The 12,383-nt window shown below is 38.5% G+C and overlaps 1 non-coding gene across 1 annotated transcript; it reads left to right on the plus strand.

Moving 5' to 3' along the window:
• The first annotated feature begins 11,233 nt into the window (after window positions 1-11,233).
• LOC130019522 (small nucleolar RNA SNORA9) lies at window positions 11,234-11,360 on the plus strand. The gene has a single exon (XR_008791841.1). It is a non-coding gene; the product is annotated as a small nucleolar RNA SNORA9 (small nucleolar RNA).
• The last annotated feature ends 1,023 nt before the right edge of the window (window positions 11,361-12,383 follow it).

Genomic DNA, 12,383 nt, shown 5'->3' on the forward strand with positions numbered 1-12,383 from the left:
CCTGGAAAGTTACCCATGATGCATTCAATATGCCAAACACAGTAACAATAAGTCTCACAATGGAGACGTTACTGGGCCCGCTCGAGCAAATCAATTTACAATAGGAGGACAGACAGTGCTTATTCTAAGAATCTGTTCATTTCTTCCAGATTCTTCAACTTAATAGCATAAAGTTTTTCATAGTGACCTTTTACATACTGAAATTCCAAGGGATCTGTTATAATCTACACTTTTGATCTCTGATTTATTTTATTTGAACATTTTTTTCTTCTCTCTTGATTGTGAGTGTAGTGAAAGGTTTGTCTCTCTTGCTTATCATTTGAGGAAGCAGCTGCTAGTTTTATTGATTCTTTGAATTTCTTTTGTACTTTCTATATTATTGATTTCCTCTCTTGACTTAGATTTTATCCTTTCACTCTTTGTATTTTATTTGTGGGCTGGAGCGATAGTACAGCGGGCAGGGTGTTTGCCTTGCACGTGGCTGACCTGGAATCACTTCCTCCGTCCCTCTTTGAGAGCCAGACAAGCTACCGAGAGTATCTAGCCCACACAGCAGAGCCTGGAAAGCTCCCCGTGGCGTATTCGGTATGCCAAACACAGTAACAACAAGTCTCACAATGGAGACATTACTGGTGCCCACTCGAGCAAATAGATGAACAATGGTAGGACAGTGCTGCAGTGCTATTTTATTTGTAGTTCCTTCTCCAGATTTTGAGACATGTATTTAGGTTGTTGATTTGAAATTTTGGGTGTGTAGGGACACCTGGTCCTGTTCCCCAAACTACAGGCTTCAGGCCAATTTGTTTTCATTTTCCCAACCCCTTAGTTTCCTTGTCAGTTGCTTCCTTAAGCCTGTTCCAAAGAAGAGCCATTATCCAGTTATAATTCATGTGGGCCCTGACACACTCCCGTGTAGAAGTCAGGCTAGTATAGAGCTTGTCTCAGGGCCATCCAAGGAGGTATTAGGATTTAAGACCAATGTAAGGCAACTCAAGCTTAAAATAAGTGAATGTGATGAGTGCTCAGGTTCTTTAATCAGAGTCCACCTGCATTGCTAGTATTTTAGAATTAATCCACTAACACATTGATTTATAGACAAAGCATAGCTTTATAAGTATTCCTTGTCCAACACAACAAGAAATTGACATGAGCAAAACACACAAAAGGCATTAAGGAAAGATACAAGCAAATATCTCACTAACATCCTGATGTGTAATACTCAGGTAATTAACTGAAAGAACACAATGTTTCTAAATTCATTTCAAACAAACATATGGTATGATCATGCATCAAATTATTTATTTTTATGCTCATCTTCAATATTTTGTTACACTCATAATAACTCTATTTTTCCTTTTCTTTGACTTTCTCTTTTTCTCTTCTTTACTTCAGTTAAAGGTTGGGAGTGAGGAAGCTGAGGTCTTGTGCCTGGCTCTGTGCTCAGGGTTCCTGGCAGGACTCAGGGGACCAATAGGGATCAAACTGGTCTGTCACATGCAAGGCAAACACTCTACTTGCTGTAATATCGCTTGGACCTCCTCTATTTCTTTTAAACTTTAAAATTTTGTAAAAACATTCTATTTGATGTAATATTTAGCTTAACCACATTTTCCCCATCTGCAGTACACAGTTTAGATAATGTTAGACACTGTTCATATTTATATCTTTAAAAGAGTGCTTGAAAATTAACACAATTTTATGAAAGGGGACAATATTTAAAATCAGTTATGTCTACCTTAGTTTGAAGTGAAATATTTCTTCTAGCTTTCTATTTTTCCTCCTTTTATTAAAGGCCATTTTCCCACAAGACAATGACTTCTACTACAGTATTTAAAATCTTAAGTTCCCTTTACCCTAAGACATATTTTATTTTCCTAAGATTCCCTATTCATAAAGCACTCAGAACTGTTCTTTAAAATATCATACTATCAAAACATCACCATCCTGAGATGGTGATGTCTTCATAATCCCAGTTCTCAGTTTTGCAAAGATGTGCGGGGAGCTAACTGTCATCAGGTTGTGCTCCTTTTTATTTCTTCATTTTATTTCTTCAGGGGAACCCTTCTATGAAGAGCCCAAGTTGTGTTCTCACGTAGTAGCAGAAAAGCATGGACATGTAGATTCTCATCCTATCACAGTTCTGAGTTAAAATACTAGAGACATTCGCAAACTTGGTTTAAGAGCCACCATTTCACAGCTTCTAACACATGCATAGACCAGACAATATTGATACACTGAAAATTACAAAATTTTCAAGTGTAACAAAAACCAAACACAAACATATTATTCTATAAATAGCCAAAATCTTTAGAATACTTAACAGTTAACTATTACATACTACACTTGTGCTCCAGCAAAACTTTGCTACTGGGGCTGGAGCAATAGCACAGCGGGTAGGGTCTTTGCCTTGCACGCGGCCGACCCGGGTTCGATTCCCAGCATCCCATATGGGCCCCTGAGCACCGCCAGGAGTAACACCTGAGTGCAGAGCCAGGAGTAACCCCTGTGCATCGCCAGGTGTGACCCAAAAAGAAAAAAAACTAAAAAAAAAAATACAAAAAAAAACTTTGCTCCTGTTATAAATTAACCTAGTTTTATTTTGCATCCTTAAAACCACAATTTTTAGGAAACAGGTATTAAAGAGTTTTAAAAACTCACATATATTATCATATATCAAGAATTATTTAATTTAATCATATATTAAGAACTATAAAAATTTCATATTTATACTTAAGACTTAGGTCATGACTGTGTTTCAGACCAGGTGTCAAAACTACCATATAAGATGATTTGTGTTAATGAAATGCATTTTCATGTTCTATGCAAAATAATTAGCAGTATAGCCTAAAAATTCTTATTAGGGCTCTCTGGCTTTGCAGAATCCAATAAAAAATTCAGAAACAAACAAAAAATTCTTATAACTGTGTCCCATTTTTTAAAACTTAATCCTTTATTTTAGAAATCACCCAAAGTCACAGGGTAACCTAGCAGTTTGAAGTTTAAAATGGCCCCATTTCTCTTTCCTTTCATCTATAATCCATAGTGAAGAAACAATAAATTCCTGAGCTGGAGACTTCCTCCAGTCTCTTCAGGAGCATCGAGGAATGGAGCTATTGCTAAGGTTACCAAATCAGCCTAACAATTTAAACTTACCAAAAATCTCAGAGATCAAATATTGCTAGGTATGCTAAATTATTGGCTTTTGTGAAGTTTTTCATTGAATCACTATGAGATACAGAGTTACAAAGCTTTCATGACCAGGTTTTCAGGCATACAATGTTCCAAAACCCATCCCTCCACCAGTGTCCATTTCCCACCACAAATGACCCGGGGAAAACTCCCTCCACTGCCCCTCCCCTAGCCTGCCTTTATGGCAGGCGCTTTCCTTCTCTCTCTCTTAATTTTGTAGTCAAATACTTAATTTAAATTATGTAGCACATAATTATTTGAGCCAGAGCGATAGCATAGCCGGTAGGGCGTTTGCCTATACATGGCCAACCTGAGTTTGATTCTTCCACCCCTCTCGGAGAGCCCGGCAAACTACCAAGAGTATTCTGCCCGCACGGCAAAGCCTAGCAAGCTACCCATGATGTATTCGATATGCAAAAAAAAAAAAAAAAAGTAACAACAAGTCTCACAATGGAGATGTTACTGGTGCCCGCTCAAGAAAATTGATGAACACGATGAACAACGGGAGGACAGAGTTACAGTGACAGTGCTATAATAATTATTTAATAATATAACATATAAATTATTGTATTATATAACTAACTACAAGTTATATACTTAACTTTATAGTCATATAATAGTAAAGATCTTTTTTTAAACGACAATGTCTTCCAAATGGATCTTAATTTTTAAAAAAGCAAATATCATGCAATGTTTTATTATCCCATTCTTTTCATGGAATGATTATTCCTGAGCACTTCCCTTGCTTCCTATCCAAAATTTTCCTTAGAGTCTAGTTCTGGGAAGCCTTGTTCCACAAAAGTTATCACAAAACAATACCTACTTATTAATTTCAACATCATAATTGTAAAACTTTCAAGAAAAATTTAAATCAATTACTTTAACATACATACTAACAATTTAATTAAAAATGGTGATTACAATTAATTATTTTGATTTATTAATTTGTTCTTTAATGAAACTGCAAGGAAAGACAACTTCCAGGCTGCTCCCATATTAAAGTGGCCTCTTCCAGTTAGTATCATGGCTAACTCTTCACAAATAAACCGTAAGTTCTCCAGGGTATGGCTGGCTTGCTCGCCTTTCAACTTCACTAAGTAGCTGGGTGGAGTCCTTAGTCTAGTCATGCTAGAATCATTAAAAATATCTCAAAAATCAGATATTTCTAAATATTGGTACATGTGACTTCACAACTGAACTCCAGCTTGTCCTAAGGGCCTTTAATTTTGATTTTAACCTGGCTTTAACGTTCCAGTATTTCAAATACATACAGATACAATGACTAGAAAGATAGTCTCACTCTCTCTCTCTCTCTCTCTCTCTCTCTCTCGCTCTCTTGCTCTCTCTCACACACACGCACACACACAGATTTGAGGCACTTAAAATATTTTTTTGCATTGATTCACCATGAGATACACAGTTACAAAGTTTTTCATGATTGGGTTTCAGTCATACAATGTCCCAACACCCATTTCTTCAACAGTATGCCAGTATGCATGTTCTCCATGTGTCTTCCTTCCCCCTATCTGCCTGCCTCTATGGCAGACCTCTCTCTCTCTCTTTCTCTCTCTCTCTCTCTCTCTTTCTCTTTCTTTCTTTCTTTCTTTCTTGAACACCCCCCTCACTTCCTGTGGGCAGACACTGGGACACTCCCTCTCTGCCTGTGGGAGTGTGGGAGCCTCACTGGAGGCAGGTCAAGGTGAGCCTAATGAGTCTGTGCAGAACTGGAACTTGTACCTGGACCGACCCTCCTTATGTCTGATGTCTTCTCCATAGATTGGCTGTCCAACCCATGGTCCTCTGCATTGCTCTAGGATGGGAGGAAGGAAAAAGGAAAGAATAAAAGAAAAAGAGGAGAAAGGGAGAGGGGAGCACAGTAGGAGGAAATGAAGGAGGGAAGAAAGGAAGATAGAGAAATAAAGGAAGAAAGAAAAAGCATAAAGAAGTGCAGCACTGGATTATGGATTCCGAAGTTTCGGCTTTTATGTGATGTTCTTTGTCATCTTAAAGACCTTCAGGTACCTATAACCGTACTGAGAACATTCTGTGCCATCAGTGTGTGTCCAAGCTCGTGGTAATTACCAGTGTGTGGTTGTGAAGTGGAAAAAGTGACGTTTTGAGGAACAAAGAGCTGCACACTCGTAATTCTTGATCTCCCATATAAGGTATAGTGGTGAACTATGGCAGCAATGAACATTTCTGTGCAGAATGTTTCTGTCTCTGCTGTCTGAAATCACATGAAATTTTTACCAACAAAGCAATAACCACTGTTTTCCAGAAGATAATGAGCTTCACACGAAAGAACATCCCCATTTGCTAGATGGGCTCAGATCCTCCTTTGGTGTTTAATAAAACATGGCAAAGAACGGGGGCACGTTGATGATGACCAAATGAACGCAAGCTCTCTGCAAGCTGAATGTTCCTTCACATAGATGTTGCACGTCTCACAAATCTCAGCGGTGGTGATGGTGGCCAGTCTGATCGTGACATACTGTAGCACAACCCCCTTGCGCCAGGGCAGCAGAATTTCTCCCATGGAGCACAGAAGGCAGCAGAAGAAGGGAAGTGAGGACTTGTGCTTTTCTTTGCATTTCCACATGACTTCCAGGTTGAAATCAGCTCTTCATCACTACCATAAGGTGTCCACATATTTGGTGATACTTCAGAGACACCCAGCTGTGTGACATGTGGGTGTGACATGGGCAACATCCTGATGATGGGCCTATGGAACTTAGGCTTCGTGTAGGGCATCAAGTGCTGAAAGTCCCCCAAGAGACATGAGGATGGTGACCATACAAGGATCCCCAAAATGAACCACTATTTGGTGTGAAATTGACTTCCAGAATCTGCAGCTGCCACACACAGGATCATGGCCACGACTATCGGCCATGAGAGAGAGGGTCAGCACTGCAGCTTTAGGCTGCATTCAATTGCCTCCAGTTGATTTTTTTTTCATTTGTTTTGCGGCCACACCCTGCAGTGCCCTGGGTTTACCCTGGCTCTGCATTTTAGAGGTCTCTCCTGGAGGCCTCAGGGACACCTAGGGTCTCAAGGATTGAGCTCGGGTTGGTCTTGTGCAGGAACCTGGCCTTTGCCAGTAGTTCTTGCACATGCACACACGCGCTAAGCATCCTTTTGCTATTATGCACCTCTTTGGAGTGAGGGTAGAGCGCAGACAGCAATATCAGTCAGGCAAGACCATTGATTGAATATGATGTGGTCAATTTCATTGTGGAATCATCCACTGGGAGACTCCCATATCCAACGTTTAGATTTGGCCTTCTGCAATTGTGAGTTACCATCGATGGTCTTGGTTGACATGATGAACTTGGACAGCCTTTCACCCTGTTCGTTCCATTCTAGTCCATTTGTCTTGATGTAGAGTTCTTTGGCTGATCTTCTTGGTCCTATCTTGGTACTAAAATCACTGACAATGATCTCGTAGAAGGTGTGGTGGTCTTTATAGAACTTCTCCAGCCACACCTATTTAAGTGTAATTGTCCTATTCGGATTGTTAGGCATTCAAATGAATCAATGTTTATGGCCAAGTTTGTGTTGACAAGGACAAGGACACCACCGATGCCTCTTTTGTCACATGTTCCGAGGAACAGCTCTTCCCCAGTGTCAAAAATGGCATGATGTAATTGATGCTTTCTCATCTCGGTCAGACCAATGATGTTGTACTTGGTTTTTCGCGCCTGCACCATCAGGTCCTCGATGCATCTGATGCCAGCATACGTGCACTGAAAGTACAGACAGTCATTTTTGTCCTTCTTCGTTTTGGCAGCCTATTTTGGCCCTGAGATTTTATCAGCCCAGCCTCTTCTTCCTCATCCTTTGATATGTGCCAGTTTTGTAGGGTAAAGTGCTATCTCATTGTTTTGATTTCCATTCCCATTATGATTACTTATGTATAGCATTTTTTCATATGCTTTTTGATCATTTGTATGTCTTTGAAGAAGTTTCGGTTTATCTCTTCTCTCCATTTTTTTATGGGGTTGGATTTTTCCCATGTTTCTATCAGTGTTTATATGCATCTTGGATATTAACAATTTATCAAATGAATGATGGTCATTTATCTTCCAGTTTGAGAGGAATCTTTGTGTTTTTGTAACAGTTTCCATTGAGATAAGTTGTTTTGATATTGTCCTGTTTATCTGTGATTTTATTTGCTTGGCCTGTGGCAGTTGGCTCCTTAAAGATACCTCTAGCTTCAAGTGTCCGTAAGTGTTCTTCTGCCTATGTTTTTTTGGGTATTGAGGTACTTAACCATTTTGATTTGACTTTTGTACATGGTATTAGAAAAGGTTCTGATTTCTTTCTTTTTTTTTTTTTTGCATTGACCAACTAGTTTTCCCAGCACCATTTGTGGAAGAAGTTCTCATGCTCCACCTCAGATGTTTTGCTTATTTACTCAAGATTAGCTGTCCATATACCTGAGGATCTGTTCCTGGGTTTTCAGTTCTATTTCACTGGTCTTAAAGTCTGTTTATTATTTTACATACCAAGCTCTGTGGTATTATTCTAATACCACACTGCTTTAATTACTACAGCTTTGCAGTATAGTTGAGATTGGGCAGAGTGATTCCTCCAGTTTTCTTTTTCCCTAGGATTGCTTTGGCTATTTTTGGTAGGGATTTGTCAGTCCATATAAATGTCAGGAACATACAAGTTGCATTTTTTATAAAGAAGTGAATCTGTATAATGATTTATTGAATCATACAATTTCATTGAATCTGTATAATGCTTTGGAGGATTATTGCCATCTTGGCTATGTTAATCCTTCTGGCCTATGAACAGATTGTATTCTCACTGGTGTGAGATGGTATGTGTCCTTGTTGTCTTGATTTGGATTTCTCTGATAAGTGATGCTGAGCATTTTTTTTATTTGCCTACTGCTCAACCACCTATCTTCCTTTGAGAGGTGTCTATTCACTAGCCTTCTGCTTTATCATTCAATTCTCTTGTTTCTAGGAGGGTTTTTTTTTAGGTAGTGTTCAGAGCTTTTAAGTACAGTACCATGTAATTTGCAAATCAAGAGAGCTTGACTTTTTATCTGGTTACCTTATTATCTTCTTGCGTGATTACTATGGCATGGACTTCCAGTACAATATTGAATAGAAATTGTGAGAAAGCCCATCCTTTTCTTGTGCCTCATCTGAAAGGGAAGGCTTTTAGTTTTCCTCCATGCAGTACTATGCTTTCTTTGGATTTGTGTTAAATGGTTTTAACTATATTGAGGGAAGTTTCTCCAACTCCATTTTTATATTGAGAGTTTTTAATCATTAATGGATGTTGGATTTTGTCAAATGTGTTCCCTGCATCTATTGATAGGTTCATATAATCTTTATTTTTCAGGCTATTGGTTTGTAGTTTCCCTTTTTTGTGATGTCTCTGACTACTTTTGGTATCAGGGTGATTGTTGATTGCCCTGTGGAAACAAAATAGCAGGATTTTGCTGCTGGACAGGATGGGAGATCTAAAAGAGCTCCTCACTCCTTTGACCTTTCTAAGCTATTACACAAATTCTGGAGCTTTTTCTACAGGGATCTAAGCAGATAACATCCTCTTCTATGCCTGGTGAAGGCTGTTCGTGGACACATGAACCCATTTCATTGGGGAGCAAATGCCCTGCTTGCCTCATTTCCTGCTGCAGACCCGTTTTCCAGACCTCACAGTTCCGTGGATTCACTCGCTGCTCTCAAGGTTCCTGCTTCTCCAGCACCAATGCTCAGGTCTCTTGGCCACATGCGCTCATCCAAACACTCATATAGGCTTTTCTTGGTAAGTGTTTTGTCTAATATTACTGTGGTTACATTTGTGGCTCCTTTTTGGCTATTATTTGCATGGGAAATCTTTTTTTTTTAAATTTTTATTAGTGAAACACCATGAGGTACAGTTGTAGACTTACAAATTTTTGTGCTTGGATTTTATTTTTTTTCTAAGTAACCTTTTTTATTTTTTTAAAATTTTTTAGAAGAACATTATTTATTTATTTATTTATTTTCATAAGTTTTGATGACAATGTAATTTTTTTTTATAGTGAGATATCATGAGGTACAGTTGCAGACTTACACATTTTTGTGCTTGGGTTTCAGTTATACAATGATCAAGTACCCATCCGTCCACCAGTGCCCATTCTCCACCACCACTGATCCCGGTATCCCTCCCACCCCCCTTTTCCCCCATCCCACCTTGCTTCTGTGGTAGGGCATTCCCTTTTGTTCTCTCTCTCCTTTTGGGTGCTGTGGTCTGCAAAAGAGGCATTGAGTGGCAATCATGTTTGGTCTATAGTCCACTTTCAGCATAATTCTCCCATCATGGGAAATCTTTTTCCATTTTTTTGACCTTTGTGTGTCTCTAGAGCTGGAGAATTTCTTGTAGACTATATAAAGTAGGTTACTGGCTTTTGTGTGTTTTTAAAAATGTATTTGGCCATTTATGTTTTTTTATGGGGAAGAGTAAACTTTTATTCAAAGTAATTGCCACTGGGGACAGAGTCAGTATTGCCCTTAAAAAATAATCCTCTGTCCAGAGCAATGACTCAGATCGCTTGAGAGCATGTTTTGCCATGGATCTTCTGTGCTGGATCCCTGACACTGCTTGGCCCCCCAAGGTCCACAGGAAGTCCCCAAGCAAATAACTGGGAGTCACTCTCAGGTACCACTGAGAATGGCCCAAATATCAGAAAGGGAAAAATGTTATTTATGTCTTACTTTTCTTGGGTTTTGTATTTTTCTTATTGCCTTTGTTTTCTGTAGGTGTATGTTAGCATAGTGTGAATCCCTTATTTTATTCTGTAAATACATTATAGTTTTTTGTTTGTTTGTTTCACAGATAAAGTATTTTCTAGTGTTATGGTGACATGGTTCACCTGAAGTCGGCTTCAATCACAATTTGTTTCTTTAGTGCTTGACTTCCCAACGCTGTTATGGATGTAACAATATATTGAGAGCACTATTATACAATACATTTCTGATAGCTGCTGCCACAGAAATTAAGCAAGAAAAAAAATTTAAATTAGTGTTCAAATTGGCAAAGAAATCAAATTCACTGTTTACAAATGACATCAAGAACCCTAAAACTGCAAAACCAATCATTAATTAAACACTCCTAGAAGCAACAAATCTTTACAGTAAAGTAGCAGCTTACGAAAGCAAACAGGAAAATCTTTTGTGATTTTATATGTAAACAATGATAAAAGAGTAATTTAATTTAAAAATCCTGCTTATAGTTATGAAAAAAATTAGGTAATGTGGAATCAATTTTTAGAAAGGACGTGAAAGATTTACTTATTAAAATCTGTAAAGCACTGTTAGGAATTTCGTATGTAGGAACACAAAAAGGCTCCTCTGAAAAACTCCTCAAAACAATATATTTATAAAGTAAAGTAGCAGGCTACAAAACCAGTGCACAGGATTCTAATTTATTCTTACATGTAAACAAACAAACAACAAAAAAAAAACCACCCCAAATCCAGAATAGAAATAAACCCAATTGCAATCATGTAAAAAACAGAAACCCCTTAGTTTAACAAAGGAGGTAAAAGACCTATTTAGCGAAAACTGCAAAACTTCTGAAAGGAATTTAAAATGAACTAATGTAATAGAAACATATTCTTGGTTTAAGGATCATAAGAATCGGCATCTTGAAAATGACTATCTTAACTCAAAGCAGTTTACAGAAACAGCAAATTCCGATAAAATTTCCATGGCATTATTCAAGGACATGGAGTAAATTTTTCTAAAATTTGCCTTTAGCTACAAAACTCCTGACATAGCCAAAGCAATCTTGAGGAAAAATGGGAGGCATTGTGTCCCCAGACTTTAAAATCTGACACAAAACTTTAGCAATCAAAATTGCTTGGTACCGGAAGAAAAAAAGTCTCTTCTCAATGGCATAGGATTGAGAGGTCAGGGAGAAACCCTCAAATGCATGAGCAATTTATTTATGAAGAAGTGCATGAATTGGAGCAAGGAAACCTCTTTAGCCAATGATTATGGGAAAGGCTAGATAGTCACAATTAAAAAAAAAATGAAATTAGGTGCAAGCCTTCATCATACTTGGGTCTGGAGTGACCCTGTGCTTTCCCATAGTGCTTGCAATTATGAAACGGTTTGAGATCTTGACCTGCTCCATACAGAGTAAGGTGTTAGAAATCTCAGACAATCGTGAAAAATAAGAAAAAGAATTAAACAGAAGCAATAAGGGAAAAATAGACCCCTCTTTCACCCTGTAAACAAAAATCAACTCAAATAAATTAAAATTGTTATATTGCACTTGAATCTTGAAAAATCCATTGGGGAAACATAGGCAAGACTCTCCAAAATCATGACCACAGTGAAGTCTGAAATGCAAGAACTCAAGTGGCAAAGGTAATAAAAACAGAAACGGAACTATATTAAACTAGGACACTTCTGCATTCTGTGAGCAATGTGCACTACAATTAAAAGACATTCTGCTGATTGAAAGGATTTTGAGACCATACGCAAGATAAAGGACTAATATCCAAGATACATAAAGCGCTCTTAAAGCTCTCCATCAGAAAAACTGATTCAAAAGCAACAAAATGGGAGACTAACACCCATGAATGGCTGAGATTAGTACCAGGAATTTTGCTCCATGACTTGAAGGCCAGCCACACGTGCTAGGTGAAAAGGAAGCTCAGATAGAGAAGAGAGCACCAAATAAAGGGTGTTGTGAGGACCCTCCCAGGGTGGGAGAAGCATGCTAAAAGTAGTCTATAGACCAAACATGATTGCCACTCAATGCCTCTCGTGCAAAACACAGTACCCAAAAGAAGAGAGAGAAAACAAGGGGGACTACCCTGCCACAGAGGCAGGGTGGGACGGGGGGGGGGGGGGGGGATGGGAGGGGTGCTGGGACCCCTGGTGGGGGATGGTGGGCACTGGTGGAGGGATGGGTACTTGATCATTGTATAACTGAAACCCAAGCACAAAATTTGAAAGTCTATAACTGTACCTCATGGTGTTTCACTAATAAAAAAATAAAAATAAAAAAAATTAACAAAAAGAGAGAAAAAAAAACGATTCAAAAATGTGGAAAGGAAAGGAATGACATGGTCTCAAGATGCGAAATTGACCCAGAGGCAAAGGAAATTCGTCATCATTGATTGTAAGGGAAATACAAATCAAAGTGAAAATAAAATATCACTCACATGGGGACTCACAAAT

Source organism: Sorex fumeus, unplaced genomic scaffold, assembly GCF_029834395.1.
Source record: "Sorex fumeus unplaced genomic scaffold, SorFum_2.1 ptg000008l, whole genome shotgun sequence".
Classification (NCBI taxonomy): Eukaryota; Metazoa; Chordata; class Mammalia; order Eulipotyphla; family Soricidae; genus Sorex; species Sorex fumeus.